The sequence below is a fragment of the Heterodontus francisci genome, chromosome 15 (genome assembly GCF_036365525.1).
Source record: "Heterodontus francisci isolate sHetFra1 chromosome 15, sHetFra1.hap1, whole genome shotgun sequence".
Classification (NCBI taxonomy): domain Eukaryota; kingdom Metazoa; phylum Chordata; class Chondrichthyes; order Heterodontiformes; family Heterodontidae; genus Heterodontus; species Heterodontus francisci.
The window spans coordinates 53,524,286-53,538,742 of NC_090385.1; positions in this window are offsets into that span (position 1 = coordinate 53,524,286).

A 14,457-nucleotide genomic window follows, 5' to 3' on the forward strand; every position below is an offset into this window, starting at 1 on the left:
CACAGGCAGTACCCAGAATTGAACCCGGGTCGCTGGAGCTGTGAGGCTGCGGTGCTAACCACTGCGCCACTGTGCCACCCTTTTTTTTTTTCTTTTTTTTTTAAAGAAACTTTCTCATCACTGTGGGTATGGTGCAAACTTAGAAGTCAACCTGAGAGACACATTCGTTGGAGGTCTAAAGAACAGTAAAATCCAGGCCAATCTTTTGAGTTAAGGCAATAAACTGAAGTGGGAGGAGGCCTGCAACGAAGACACAGTCATGAAAATGACAGGAAGAGACAGTGGCAGATGGCAAGGAAGCTCTTTTCTTAAATCGGCTGGGGAGATCCACTGGATTTCAGTGGGAACCAGGCCACAGCAGCCAAGTTCACAGATTCAAAGTCAGAAATTTAGATGCTACCATTGCCATGGTAGCCACTAAGCATCTAAATGCCCCCATTTCCAATCAAAGTGTTATGTCTGTGGGAAAGTCAGTCATATCCAGATGGCTTGCAGGAGTAGAGGAAACAGTAGCTCCAGGTCACAGCAATGCTCCAGGTCAAAGTTGTGGTAGATCTAAAGCTCGTTCAGGAGCCTGGAAGTCCTCCAATGCACATATGATAGATATGGAAACAGAAGTTGATGTAATCGAGCAGGAAGATCAAGAGTTGTACTCAGTCAGACAGCAAGAAAGCAGCACATGGAAGATAAAAGTAAAAAGGCTGAAGATATAATTCCAGTGGCTACAGTAAAAATGAAAGTCAGAGATTGACAATTTACTTTCATCGATGATTTAGCTGCAGCTACTTGGAATGAGAGTACGAGAAGTCCCTAAGTCACATTCCCTTACACAAAACTGGTGCGAAACTGTCTAGTAATTCCAATAAGAATATTGCAGTGATAGATGAAGTTAGTATTAGGGTGGAATATGACGATGCATCCTCTTACATGCCATTGGTAGTAGTAGGAGTGAATAAAGTCTCCCTGATGGGAAGGAATTGGCTTAAGAAAATTTAGTTAAACTGGGCTGAATTATTTACAGTAGGGATCAGTAAGAGTACATCTGACACTGAGGAAGTGCTAAGAGAGCACAAAGTGGTCTTTGAGAACGGAGGACTAAATAATAAAATGAGGCATCACAGGGCTGAAGTCCATATAAAGGACAATGTACAGCTGACATTTTGCAAAGCTAGACCATTGCCTCGTGCACAGTTAGAAGCAATAGGTAAAGAGCTCGCTAGATTGGAAAGAATAGGTGAAGAAAAGTGAATGGGCCACACCCATTGTGGTAGTTCAAAAAGCAGACAGGTCCATTCTGATTTGCGGAAATTATAAACAAATGATAAATAAGGTGATTTAAAATTATGCTTACCCACTGCCTACTAGTGATGATTTGTTTTCAAATTTAGTAAATAAGAAGGTATTCAGATCTGTGAAATGCATATTTGCAATTAGAATTACTGACAAGAGCAAAGAATTGCTTACCATTATACACACAAAGGGTTGTACCAGTACCAAAGGTTACCATTTGGGTGTTTACTGCTCCTGCAGTGTTCCAGAGCATTATGGATCAGGTACTAAGTGGGATGAAAGGAGTGTGCTGCTGCTTGGATGACATTTTAATTAGTAATAAGACAGAGAAAGAGTACCTTGTAAGGTTGGATGAAGTCCTAGATTGACTTCATGAGTATTGCATCAAAGCTAAAAAGCACAAGTTTTGCTTCATGGTGTCCAGTGTAACATACCTAGGTCACCAAATAGCTGCTAAAGGTATCCACCCAACGCAGGAAAGGTTCAGGGGATCGTGAAAGCAAAGACACCAGAGAACAAAGAAGAACGCAGAACATTCATAGGAATTGTTGTCAATTATTCTAAGTTCATCCCCGACTTAGCCAATACATTGTAACAACTGCTCAAAGGTGGAAAAGATTGGGAGTGGTCTGTGGAGTGTCAGAAAGTATTTGAAGAAGTGAAGAAAGTGCTGACTAGTGATGCTGTTTTGACCCACTCTGATCCCAAGAAACAACTGGTTTTAACATACGATGCTTCACCACAGGGGGTTAAGTCTGGTGTTATCTCACGTAATGGAAGACGGTGTGGAGAAGTCTGTAGCATATGCTTCATGTACTTTAATGAAATCGGAGCAAAATTACTCATGAGTCAAGAAGGAGGCATTAGCAAGCATATATGATGTTACAAACCTCCATAAATATCCGTACGGTAGGAAGTTTACTTTGTTAACTGACCACCAAGCCCTTACGATCATATTTGGTTCAAAGAAGGGAATACCATCTCTCACGGCAGCACAGCTTCAGAGATGGGCATTGATTTTGATGGCCCAGCAGGACAATATTAAATATCATATAATATATAAAATAAAAACAAGAAATGCTGGAACCACTCAGCAGGTCTGGCAGCATCTGTGGAAAGAGAAGCAGAGTTAACGTTTCGGGCCAGTGACCCTTCATCGGAAATATTAAATATTCAGCAGATCAAGCAAATGCGGATGTTCTTTCGAGATTTCCCGTGAAGACTGATTCATTTTTAGCCAATGAATTACCTATGAATTACTTTGCCTACTCAAATAACATGATAGTCTCTGCCACAGAAATTATTGAAGAAACCTGCAAGGATGTGGTGCTCAGTAAAATGTTCAATTATGTCATGAAGAATTGGCCTAAAGAGTGCAATGATGAGAAATTGCAGAAGTATTTGCTTGGTGACAAGCTAGGCACTAATTTCCATGTTTTTTTTGACACAGGCTAGACAATTTTCTGTTCTCTTACAGAATAACCCCATAGTCTACAACAGGTTTCTCACCATATGAGTTAGTGTTTAAACACATTCCTAGGACAAGGTTTAATTTGCTGAAGCTGATGTCAATAGCAAAGTAAGAGAAAAACAAGAATGAGTGAAGATGAGTCGTGATACATAAGGCATGAAACTTCTGCTGGTCAGAAGGTCATGGTGAAAAAACACAGAGGTGATAAGGAGAAGTACATGTTTGGAGCTTTTGTAAAAAGACTAGGTGCATTCACATATCTAGTGAAAATTGGGGAGAGACTCCATCAATGTCATGTACGTCATTTGCTTGAAAGAGGAAATCTGAAGAAGGGAAATCATGAGAAACCTCCTGTAGTCCAAATTCCTACAGTCCCAAGTGAAAGTCAAAAAGAAAGTACAAGTCACAAACTGAAAGTTTGCCAGTATCACAGAATCCACCAGTAAAGCAAAGTGAGTCAGGGTCTTTGATAAAGATTAATCAAACAATTTCATAGTCCCAACCATTAAATGGAGTTCTTAGTCAAAGTCAAAGTTCAGGGTTGACACTATCTGAGATGTTGAGAGAACAGTCAAGCTAAATGAAACTGGACTAAAATATCCAGACAGAAAGAAAAAGAAGCCAGATGGGTTAATTGAAAGTATGTAGGAAGGAAGAAGAAATAAGTGGCTGTTTTCATTATTCTTGTCAAATGATAATATTTTGTTAAAGACATACGGCTGTTAAGGAAAAACATTTTTTATATGTAAATTACTTTGGAAATATTGGTCATATATGTTTAGTTGTGATTACAGTAACAACAAGCATGCAAGCCAACCTGCTAAATTTCAGGTATTGTTATTATATTCTGGGAAATTATGTACATGTGCCATTTTTCATTTTATTGCAAAAGTTGTTTTTTAAGTGGGGGGTTGGGGGTTTAGTATATTGTAATAGCTGAACATTTTGTTATATTGCCCTCTCTGCTGCCTTCTCTGTTGGGGAGGTGTAAATAAGGTCAATTAAATAATGGCTGCTTGCTGTGAGTCCACATGTTAGTCTCACTCAATGAAATACACAACATATATTCTATTATGTAAATATCTACAAATAAGACGAAAAGCAAATTTGCATCTTAAGCAAATTTTATGAAGTAACATTAATGCTATTATAATTATTATATATGTCTTTCCGTATTATTAAATATGTAATATTTTTACCTTGTGTCAATCATAGGAACAACAGTAGGCCATTCAGCCCCTTGAGCCTGTCTGCTATTCAATGAGATTATGGTCGATTTGTATCCTAACTCCATCCACCCATCTTAGCTCCATATCCCTTTAATACCCTTGGCTAGCAAAAATCTATCAATCTCATTTTAAACTTATTAATTAAGCTAGCATCTACTGCATTTTGTGGGAGTGAGTTCCCAACTTTTACCATCCTTTGCGTGAAGAAGTGTTTCCTAATTTCTGTCCTGAATGTCTGGCTCTGATTTTTAGGTATGTCCCTTTGCTGTAGACTTGCCCACCAGCACAAAAAGTTTCATTCTATCTGCCATATCAATTCCTTTTAAAATCTTAAAAACCTCAATCCAATCACCCCTTCACCTTCTATATTCCAGAGAATACATATTATGATCACTGTTAGATAGATATTTGCTTACTGTTAGATTATTAACTAAGTCTGGCTTATTACTCATTACTAAATCTAGAATAGCCTGCCCTCTTATTGGTTCTAGAGAATGCTGCTCCAGGAAACTATCTAAATGCCCTCAAAAATTCACTACTTTTCTGACTTGAACTACTCTGCTTTTCCTATCTATAGGAACATTAAAATCTTCCATGTAAACAATTCTGCTTTTGCTACAAGCCTCCCTCTCCTATCTGAAATAATACATTCTGCAATCTCATTGCTGCTATCAGGAGGCCTGTAGACTACTCCTATTACAGTTTTAAGTCTTCTTACCCCTCAATTCTGATCATAGACTTTCCACTGATTGCTTTCTTTTACTAATGTAATATTATCTTTAATCGGTAAGGCTACCTCTCCTTCTCTTTCAGTTTCCCCTTGCGTTCTAAAGAGATTATAATCTGGAATATATAATTCCCAAACCTGACCAGTTTGCAACCATGTCTCAATAATGATCACTATGTCATACCCTATAAGCTGTATTTGAGCCCTTTCATTCACTTAATTCATTTTTTATACTTCATGCGTTAGTACATAAAACTCTTATTTGGGCAAGAGACCCTAACCTGTCCATCTGCCCTGATGCTGTCTTACACACACCATTTAACATAGCATGCATCTTATTTGTCACTCCTGCTGCAACTACTTCAGTGTAACATATTGTTTCAGTGGGTTTGCTGTATTATATTTATTATTAGATAAATTGCTGCCATGTTTAGGCTGTGTTGGGACCATAAGAAACCACTTTAAAGTCCATTCTACCCATGAGTAATGCTGTGCGAGATCCACTAGGATGTTTCCACAGGCAATTTATTAGTACAGAGCCTATCAGTTTGTGATGAGTTTGTGGAGAAGTTGTTGTATCTTTACACTACATCAGGACTTTCCACAAGAGTTTATTTCCTGCAGCAAGGAAGCCTCTTAGAAGCAAGCCTCAACAGGACAATCCATTGCAAGCAATTGCTTCACATTGCTGTTAATTTGTCAGCAGAGGCAGGCACCCAAATCCTTAATTGCCTGCAGATGTGGACTGTAAATACAGCATCTGTAGAGTTTATTTATTTCATTCCAAGAAACATAGTTGAAACAGTGGATGTCATTTACAGCTATGTCCTGGTGGCAGCCTGGAGGCATTACAAGTAGCGCAAAGCAGTTATAATCATTAAATGCATATTTTTGCTGAAGTATAGGCTTGCAAGGGATGTCACATGTGTGAGGAGGTACATTTATCAAGTAAAAACATGTACCAATGGTATGGATAGAGTCTGAGACTGAAGAAGGCACTGTTGGAATTTACTGAAGTGGCAGACTTATGCAGCAACACAGTGAAAGAATTTTCTTGGACACATAGGAAGGCCTCCCAGTATTAATAAAGCAGCTGGATGATTTTTCTCTCTATTACACCTTAATACTTGGTGAGACAGTGAAAAAAAAGGCAGTGGTCCATGCCACCAAATCTCCACCCCTTTTGCATCTGATGCATATTTTGGAGGCCAATTAAATAGGCCCAGGAAGCATGTGCCAGGACCAAGGGGGAATTCATTGTAATATGTTATAGGGTGTGCATGACATTTTTAAGATGCCTTCATTTTTGGACCATTTAGACAGTTGCAAAAGGCTTCACAAAAATGCCTATGCACATTGGGCATTCAGAAATGCTAGTCAAAGCTTTTAAAACACCAAAAGCGCCGCTAAATGCATGTTTGGAAGCAAACAGAGCTGTTTTTAAAAACTTTTTCCAGTTCCTTTCTTGAAACCACTTAGTTTCAGCTTAGGGCCTGTTTAAATGGCCATCAAAATATGCATTTTGTCAGGAGGAGGTTGCACCAAATGCGATTTGAACCCACCTTCTACCCACTAAGACTAGTGGAAATGTAATGATAGGTAGCTTGCAAATCATTTAGCAAATCGTGGCAGTTGTGCCATCTATTGCACTTTGGTATCAGTGGTAGTGAAGTTAGTTCAGCCCTCATCTTCTAAGCCTAATGATGATGAAGTTACGACTGAGGCGGGAGGAGTGCATTGTCTTTTCTAGTTTCACTTCTCCACAGTCAGAACATATATTTAAATGTTTACCCAGGTACCGATACAGTCAATCATATACTCTAATCTTTATCCCTGAATAAAATACACCAACCAAGTTTCTTTAATCTACAAGAAAATTATCAGTTTCTTATAAAACAAGACTTATTCAGTAACGAAGCAAAGCATTAACATCCAGACTGAAATATGAAAGCTCCCTTTTGACCTTAGCTCCTCACACAAATGCACACACACCGGTTAAATTAAAAATAAAGACATTTTCTCTGAAGAGCTCTTTTACAAAAAAAAAACCCCAAAAAAGTACTTTAGCCAATACTTGCTAATTCTTGAAGAAAAAAAAAGAGAAGATATGGAAGGATGTCAGTTGTCCCTTTTGGTCTGGCATCCAGGTATATGAAGATGGATCACTGGGATCTTTTCTGGAGCAGTTCATTCTGGAGATGTTGAGAAGTAGTCTGGTAGGTTTTCCAGGAGAAATGTGTCCTGAGGTGTTTCAGTTATCCCACTCTAGGTTCTCATGTTTTTCAAAGTGGTAGAGAAAGATGAGCTGGTATCTCCTCTCTCAGCAGGCTGACCTCCAAAACAGCAAGTCAGAACCTCCTGACCACTATAAATCTTGACATGTCACTTCCCTGTAAACATCTCCCCCAACTCACCAAGGTTTCTGTTGTTTATTGAACTTAAGGCATGTGATATCCAGGAAAGGTTTGTTTTAAAACAAGACCTCTCTGTGACCCCTGTAAAATAATCCCCATGGAGTCTTTTCAGTTTTCCCAAATAAACCAATGTCCATAATTCTAACACATCAACCCTCAAAAAACATTGTTTTTAAAAGAAGCACTTTCATAATTATAGACATAGTGCATTTGTGCTCTATGGGCAGCTACCCTGCAGTGCCAACAAAGCCAACCTACCTAACTCAGGCAGCATAACACCCTGTAGGCTGTAATGTTAGTAGGTTCAGTTCATTTCTCTGCACCAGTACAGCATTTGATACATTTTGCAGTGTGCTGAATTCTACAATTGCCGTTAGAGAATGTTATTTTATTGCAAAATGGACTAAATGAAGTGTCAAAAATGAAAACTTGTTGGGGAATATGTTGCCACATGTCCTTTGATGCATTCTAAATAATAGACTGCTATGTGGCTCTGGAATGTACCATCCAAAAAGTTTTCATTTTTAAATTTTCATGCATTATACTTACTTGTAAAATTATAATAAATGTAATAAATTCTACTGCAAAATGCTGTAAGAGTTATCAAGTGAAGAGCCAAAGTTAATTTTTTGTGGGTGCATGCCAAGGCTCTCCAAGACATACAGGGTACCCACTTTTAACACCATTGACTGAGTTAATTACATATGTGAACTGACGTTTCAAACACTTTTATGATGAATCTCTACCTTCAAGTTGGAAGAACCTATGTACTTCTAAATTTATAAACAAGCTGAGTGATCTGGTGATATGAAGCAGCTGCTTACAGCATGATTATTTTCACAGTGATGTGTAAGGAACCACATTTTGAAATAAATCTTTGACAACCCTGTTGTAAAGAGTTGTAACTGGTTATAAGTGAAGAAAGCTTATTTCACTTCTGATTAAATCACAAAAATCCAACTGAGTGGAGCCTAATCCAATAATTAGTGCTTTGGCTGCTGGAAATTTTATACCAGTTATCTGTTTACACAAGGTGTTGTTGTTCTACAATTTTTAAAGCTCCTTTGCCAATTAGGCATGGTATGAATCTCAGTGAGAAAAGTCAGTATGGAGTGTTTATATATAATTAAAGGGAATCGAGTGTGGGAGAAGATGTGTTCCATGAGGGTTACTTACTGCACCATCTGTGCAAGGACCAATCCACAAATCATCCTTTTAGTACTGACTTCAGGTAGTCATCATTGACAGCTGGGATATAACTTGGGACAGTAGTGCTCAAATATCATATTTCAGTTAAAAATGGACTTCTGGTCTTCATCCAGCTCTTCGAAGATTGTCAAAGGTTTTAATAAATTGTTAAGTGGCTTAGTTTTGCAGCTTGGATTTAGTAAATTCCAGTAAGGAAACAGATTAACTGATCATTCTTCTCATTGCTGATTGTGGGATATTCCCTGATCCTACATTTTCCCACATAATAATTTTTGCTGCACTCCAAATGTAATTCATTAGATGAAGTGTTTTGGCATGTTTCAATGACACTGTTAAGGTATTATACTTATACTTATTGTAAGCATGGTATGAATTTCCATTAAAATTTTTCCATTAACTTTACTTGATGCAGATTACAGAACCAGAAAACATTAGAAAGCAGTATACTTCCATGGCTAAACTTTAATAAATAGAAAGAAAAACTTGCATTTATATAGCATCTTTCATGACCTTAGGGCAGTGCAAAGTGCTTTATAGCCAATTAAGTACTTTTGAAGTGTAGTCATTGTTGTAAACTTGGAAACACATTAGCCTATTTGCATAGCAAGCTCACACAAACAGCATGTGATCATGATCAGATAATCTGTTTTAATGTTGTTTGAGGGATAATTATTGGGCAGGTCACTGGGGAGAATTCCTTTGCTTTTCTTTGAAGTAGTAGCATGGGATCTTTTACATCCATCTGAGAGAGCAAACGGTTTAATGTCTTATTCGAAAGATGACACCTTCAATAGTGCAGTACTTCCTCAGTACTGCACTGATCTTAATGCCAATAGTGTTTTTTAAGTCAAAGAAATATTCATATCGTTTTCTCATTAAATAGAGAGCATTTTAAACAAAGAAATTCCCCTGCATTTTCCTTCCCCTTTAAGACGTTTGAAAACATGTTAAGAATTATCTCTGGATTATGTCTGAGGCCACTTCTGGTGTATTTTCAATTGATTTTGAGAAAAGAGACACATCGGGAAATTAGAGCTTTCACTCCTTCAAAGGCATGTGTGTGGAAATTATTTGACAGTAATCTAGATATTAAATTGAGTTCCATCTGCAAAGCTAAATTTTCGGAAAGGATGCTGAGTGTACTGACAGATATTGAATGACTGCAGCAGCAATATTTGACTCCAGCAATGTACAATTAAACTAAGGTCTGCAGGGAACCGATGGTTAACTCTGGTGTTAGAAACTACCACAAAACCAAAAGTAAGCATATAGCATCAATAAAGAAAACCCTACAACTCCTTGGGCAGGATTTACAGTGGGGGAAAGAACGGGTGCAGGCTAGATTTAAAATTCACATTCCCGGAGGGCAGTACTGGATCCCATCGCCTCCAGAACGCCACGTTCGTCAAAGGGAAGGCAGGAGGGGGAAGATTCTGAAACCCGCACATCTCCAATTAAGTGCTCGTAACAGGCCTCAGAAGAGCAGTTTCAAATTTTCAATTAGCAGGCATGGGGAACACCTAAGTGTCTGGGGTGCATCAGGGTTCAGCTGGCAAGCACACAGCAGGGAGCTAAGAGAGCTAATGGACACATTGGTCAATTCATTTAAAAGAGGGAGAAAAAAACTAGGCTGCACAAACGGTGTTACAGAGTTACCATCGCAGGCACTGAGAGGCTTGTATTTGTAAATAATGAGAAGTAGGAGTCCTGCAAGGGGTCAGGCTGCTGGCATCACTTGGGCAGCAGAGGATGGCACAGCTGAGGGATTGGAAATGGGAGCAGGCTAATCTGATATTGGACAGAGTAGTGAGGAGGAGCTTCAGCAGATGCATCCTCCTGGTTGGGAGGAGCCCAACAGAGCAGAGAGTGAGGGCTGCAAAGGGAAGAAGGCACCACCCAAGACATTGGGTGTACCGCTCACGAGTCAGCTACCTGCAAGTGACAGGGTGACAGTGCTGTATGAGACTGCGCCTATCTGGGTAGTTGGTCTCAGACATTTGCGCTCTGGTCAATAATGACCTGATGTCTTGCAGACCTCATCACAGTCCCTTACCTGCAGCCATCAAGGTCACTGTTGCCCAGAATTTTTATGCTTCCTGGTCGTTCCAGGGATCATCTATGGACCTAGATGGAATCTTGCAGTCAGCAGCTCATCACGCTGTCAGGCAGCTCACAGATGTCATATTCTGGAGAGTAGGGGACTATATCCACTTTGACACAGATGGGCCTGCACAGGCACAGAGAGCATTGGGCTTTGCATCCACTGATGGATTCCTGCAGGTCCAGGGGGTCATCGATTGCACCCATATAGCCATCAAGGCATTGACAGACCAGCCAGCCAGATTCCTGAACAGAAAAGGCTTCCACTCACTGAATGTCCAGCTGATCTGTGACCACAGGATGTGAATCTTGCAGGTGTGTGCCTGGTTCTGGGGCAGCAGTCAAGATTCCTTCATCTTGTGAGAGTCCCTGCTGCCGCACCTCATTAGGCCAACATCCAGGCTCTTGACACCCATCCAGTACCCAGACATGGACACAGAGAGTTGCTACAACCCAAGTCCTCTACTAACACGTACCTGCATTGAACAGACATTGGCATCTTGAAGATGCACTTCTTTTGCCTTGACCGATCAGCTGGTGCCCTCCAGTGCAAGTGTCTCATATTGTGGTCGTCTGCTGCGCCCTGCACAACATGATTATACAAAGGAGACTGGTGCTGGATGAAGAGGAGGACCTGGGATGCCACTAATCCTTGGAGGAAAGCAGGGAGGAGGAAGAAAAGGAGAAAAAGGAGGACGAAAGTGGTGCTGCTGAGGAGCCCAGTGCACAGGATTTGGAGGAAGATAGCTGAGGCTATTCCGAGCTGCACGGTGATAGACAGGCTGGCCTAGTCGCAACAGCCATGCTAATATTCAGCAAAGTTTCATTCGACGCCTCTCAGCCCAATGACAGATGTCTCTGCAACTCGCCTTCCATCAGAGAGGGGATTTATGCACCGAGCACACACATCTGAAGAATCCCATTGCCACTCAGAGACATTGAGAATGGGATCTTCACCGCCACCATTGCCCCACATCAAAGCATCCTCCTGAGGTCCCCAGCATCACAGATGCCAGTCTTCAGCCAATTCGATTCACTCCGCGTGATATCAAGAAACCACTGAAGGCACTGAATACTGCAAAGGCTATGGGCCCTGACAACATTCCGGCAATAATACTGAAGACTTGTGCTCCAGAACTTGCTGCACCCCTAGCCAAGCTGTTCCAGTACAGCTACAACACCGGTGTCTACCTGGCAATGTGGAAAATTGCCCAAGTATGTCCTGTGGACAAAAAGCAGGACAAGTCCAACCCGGCCAATTACCGCCCCATCAGTCTACTCTCAATCATCAGTAAAGTGATGAAAGGTGTCGTCGACAGTGCTGTCAAGCGGCACTTGCTTAGCAACAACCTGCTCAGTGATGCTCAGTTTGGGTTCCACCATTCAGCTCCTGACCTCATTACAGCCTTTTTTCAAACATGGACAAAAGAGCTGAACTCAAAAGATGAGGTGAGAGTGACTGCTCTTGACATCAAGGCAGCATTTGACCGAATATGGCATCAAGGAGCCCTAGCAAAACTGAAGTCAATGGGAATCAGCGGGAAAACTCTTCGCTGGTTGGAGACATACCTAGCACAAAGGAAGATGGTTGTGGTTGTTGGAGGTTAATCATCTCAGCTCCAGGACATCACTGCAGGAGTTCCTCAGGTTAGTGTCTTAGGCCCAACCATCATCAGCTGCTTCATCAATGACCTTCCTTCTATCATAAGGTCAGAAGTGGGGATGTTCGCTGATGATTGCACAATGTTCAGCACCATTTGTGACCCCTCAGATACTGAAGCAGTCCGTGTAGAAATGCAGCAAGATCTGGACAATATCCAGGCGTGGGCTGATAAGTGGCAAGTAACATTCGCGCCGCACAAGTTTCAGACGATGACCATCTCCAACAAGACAGAATCTAACCATCTCCCCTTGACATTCAATGGCATTACCATCGCTGAATCCGCCACTATCAACATCCTGGGGGTTACCATTGACCAGAAACTGAACTGGAGTAACCATATAAATACTGTGGTTACAAGAGCAGGTCAGAGGCTAGGAATCCTGCAGCCAGTAACTCACTTCCTGACTCTCCAAAGCCTGTCCACCATCTACAAGGCATGTGTCAAGAGTGTGATGGAATACTCTCCACTTGCCTAGATGGGTGCAGCTCCAACAACATTGAAGAACCATCCAGGACAAAGCAGCCCACTTGATTGGCACCCCATCCACAACCTTAAACATTCACTCCCTCCACCACCGACATACAGTGGCAGCAGTGTGTACCATCTACAAGATGCACTGCAGCAACGCACCAAGGCTCCTTAGACAGCACCTTCCAAACCTGTGACCTCTACTACCTAGAAGGACAAAAACAGCAGATGCATGGGAACACCACCACCTGCAAGCTCCCCTCCAAGTCACACACCACCCTCACTGAGAACTATACCCCCATTGCTTCACTATCGTTGGGTCAAAATCCTGGAACTTCCTTCCTAATGGCACTGTGGGTGTCCCTACCCCACATGGACTGCAGCGGTTCAAGAAGGCAGCTCACCACCACCTTCTCAAGGGCAATTAGGGATGGGCAATAAATGCTCAAGCCTATTTCCCTCTCCCCATCTAACCTTCATTTCGCTTTTCTCAACAAGTCTGATCGAGATCATCAATAGTTTTCCAAAAGCTGAATCAATGACAAAACAAAGAATTTCACCCAGGTGACCCATCAAGTGTAACTAACAGTGTGGCTGCTTGTGCTCACACCCACTCCTACAAAATGCTCACCCCATGGCTGAGGATGAGAAGGAGGTAACCTGCTCCATTGTATCTGCAGTTGGTTGATATGCCCATGGCTTCCATCCTCGTTGTCAGGTGTCCATGGGAGCTCGTCCACAGGCTGTTGACCTGTGTCATTGCAGGGACAGGTGGTAATGCCCATTCTTCAGTAGGAAGGGCTGAAGGGTCAAAGGGTGAGGCTGTGCCCCTGAACAGTACCCCCCCTTACCAACCTCTTCAACTCACTCAGTCCTTTCATGGTGCTCCTGCGTGCTGGATGAGGCCACCAGATGGGATGCAGCTAGCATCCACTCCAAGCAACTCTGTGCCATCAGCAACACTGAGCGTTCCATGCTACAGAGAGTCTCGCTGTTTCTGTACTTGTCAGCATGCTGCTCCTCCATCCACTCAAAGTGGTGCTGCATACTGGTCTCCAAGGTAGTGGCCATTCTCTCAACGGAGGAGCTCAAAGCATTCAAATCCTTGAGCCATGATGGAACACACGTGCTATATGGACTCCTCTATTGTCTGCTCATGGCTCTGCAAAGCCTCAGAGATCTCCAGTATTCGAGGGACATTCAGGAATTCGTCTGCGTCTGATGCTCCAGAAAAACCCTCCTTGTGTGTGACACCCAAGGCCCAGCATCTTCGCCTGGCACAGCTGTGTCTGTCCTCCATCCACCAAAGGGGATTGTCCACGACTGGCTTTGTCTCACTCTTCTCCCCCTGCTCAATTGTGAGGTGCTTCCCCTTCTAACCTTGATTCAGGCCCAACTAAGGTCCAACTAAGTGTCTGCGCTGGTAGATGGTTCAGATGTATGATGTGACAGTCCAGGCTCTGTGGAGTCTCCCCTACCAAGGAGGCCAGCGACATCTGTGCAGGACCACTCTGCTCTGCCTCCACTGCAGGCCCTGTGGGAGACATAAGACAGTGGTGATGAGAACTTGGGCAACTCAGCAGGTGCAACAGCACAATCAACCCCATAGATAGATGACAGCGGTCGAAGAGCCACAGCGCGCATAGACCAGACTCTCCCGCATACTGTCATCTAAGACCTCCGTGATAGATGACAGGAATGACTGGGAGGCTGTTCATGAGCTTCATGTCATACAGCCCAGCATAAAATGATTTGCTAATCCTTAGAATGTCATACTGCGAAGACGTTAACAAGCGTCCTCTTCCTTCAGGCTGCTGATCACAGAGCTCTCTCTGTGTACCTCTTGGTAAAATTTCAAACTGCCCTTCAACGAGCTGACAATTAG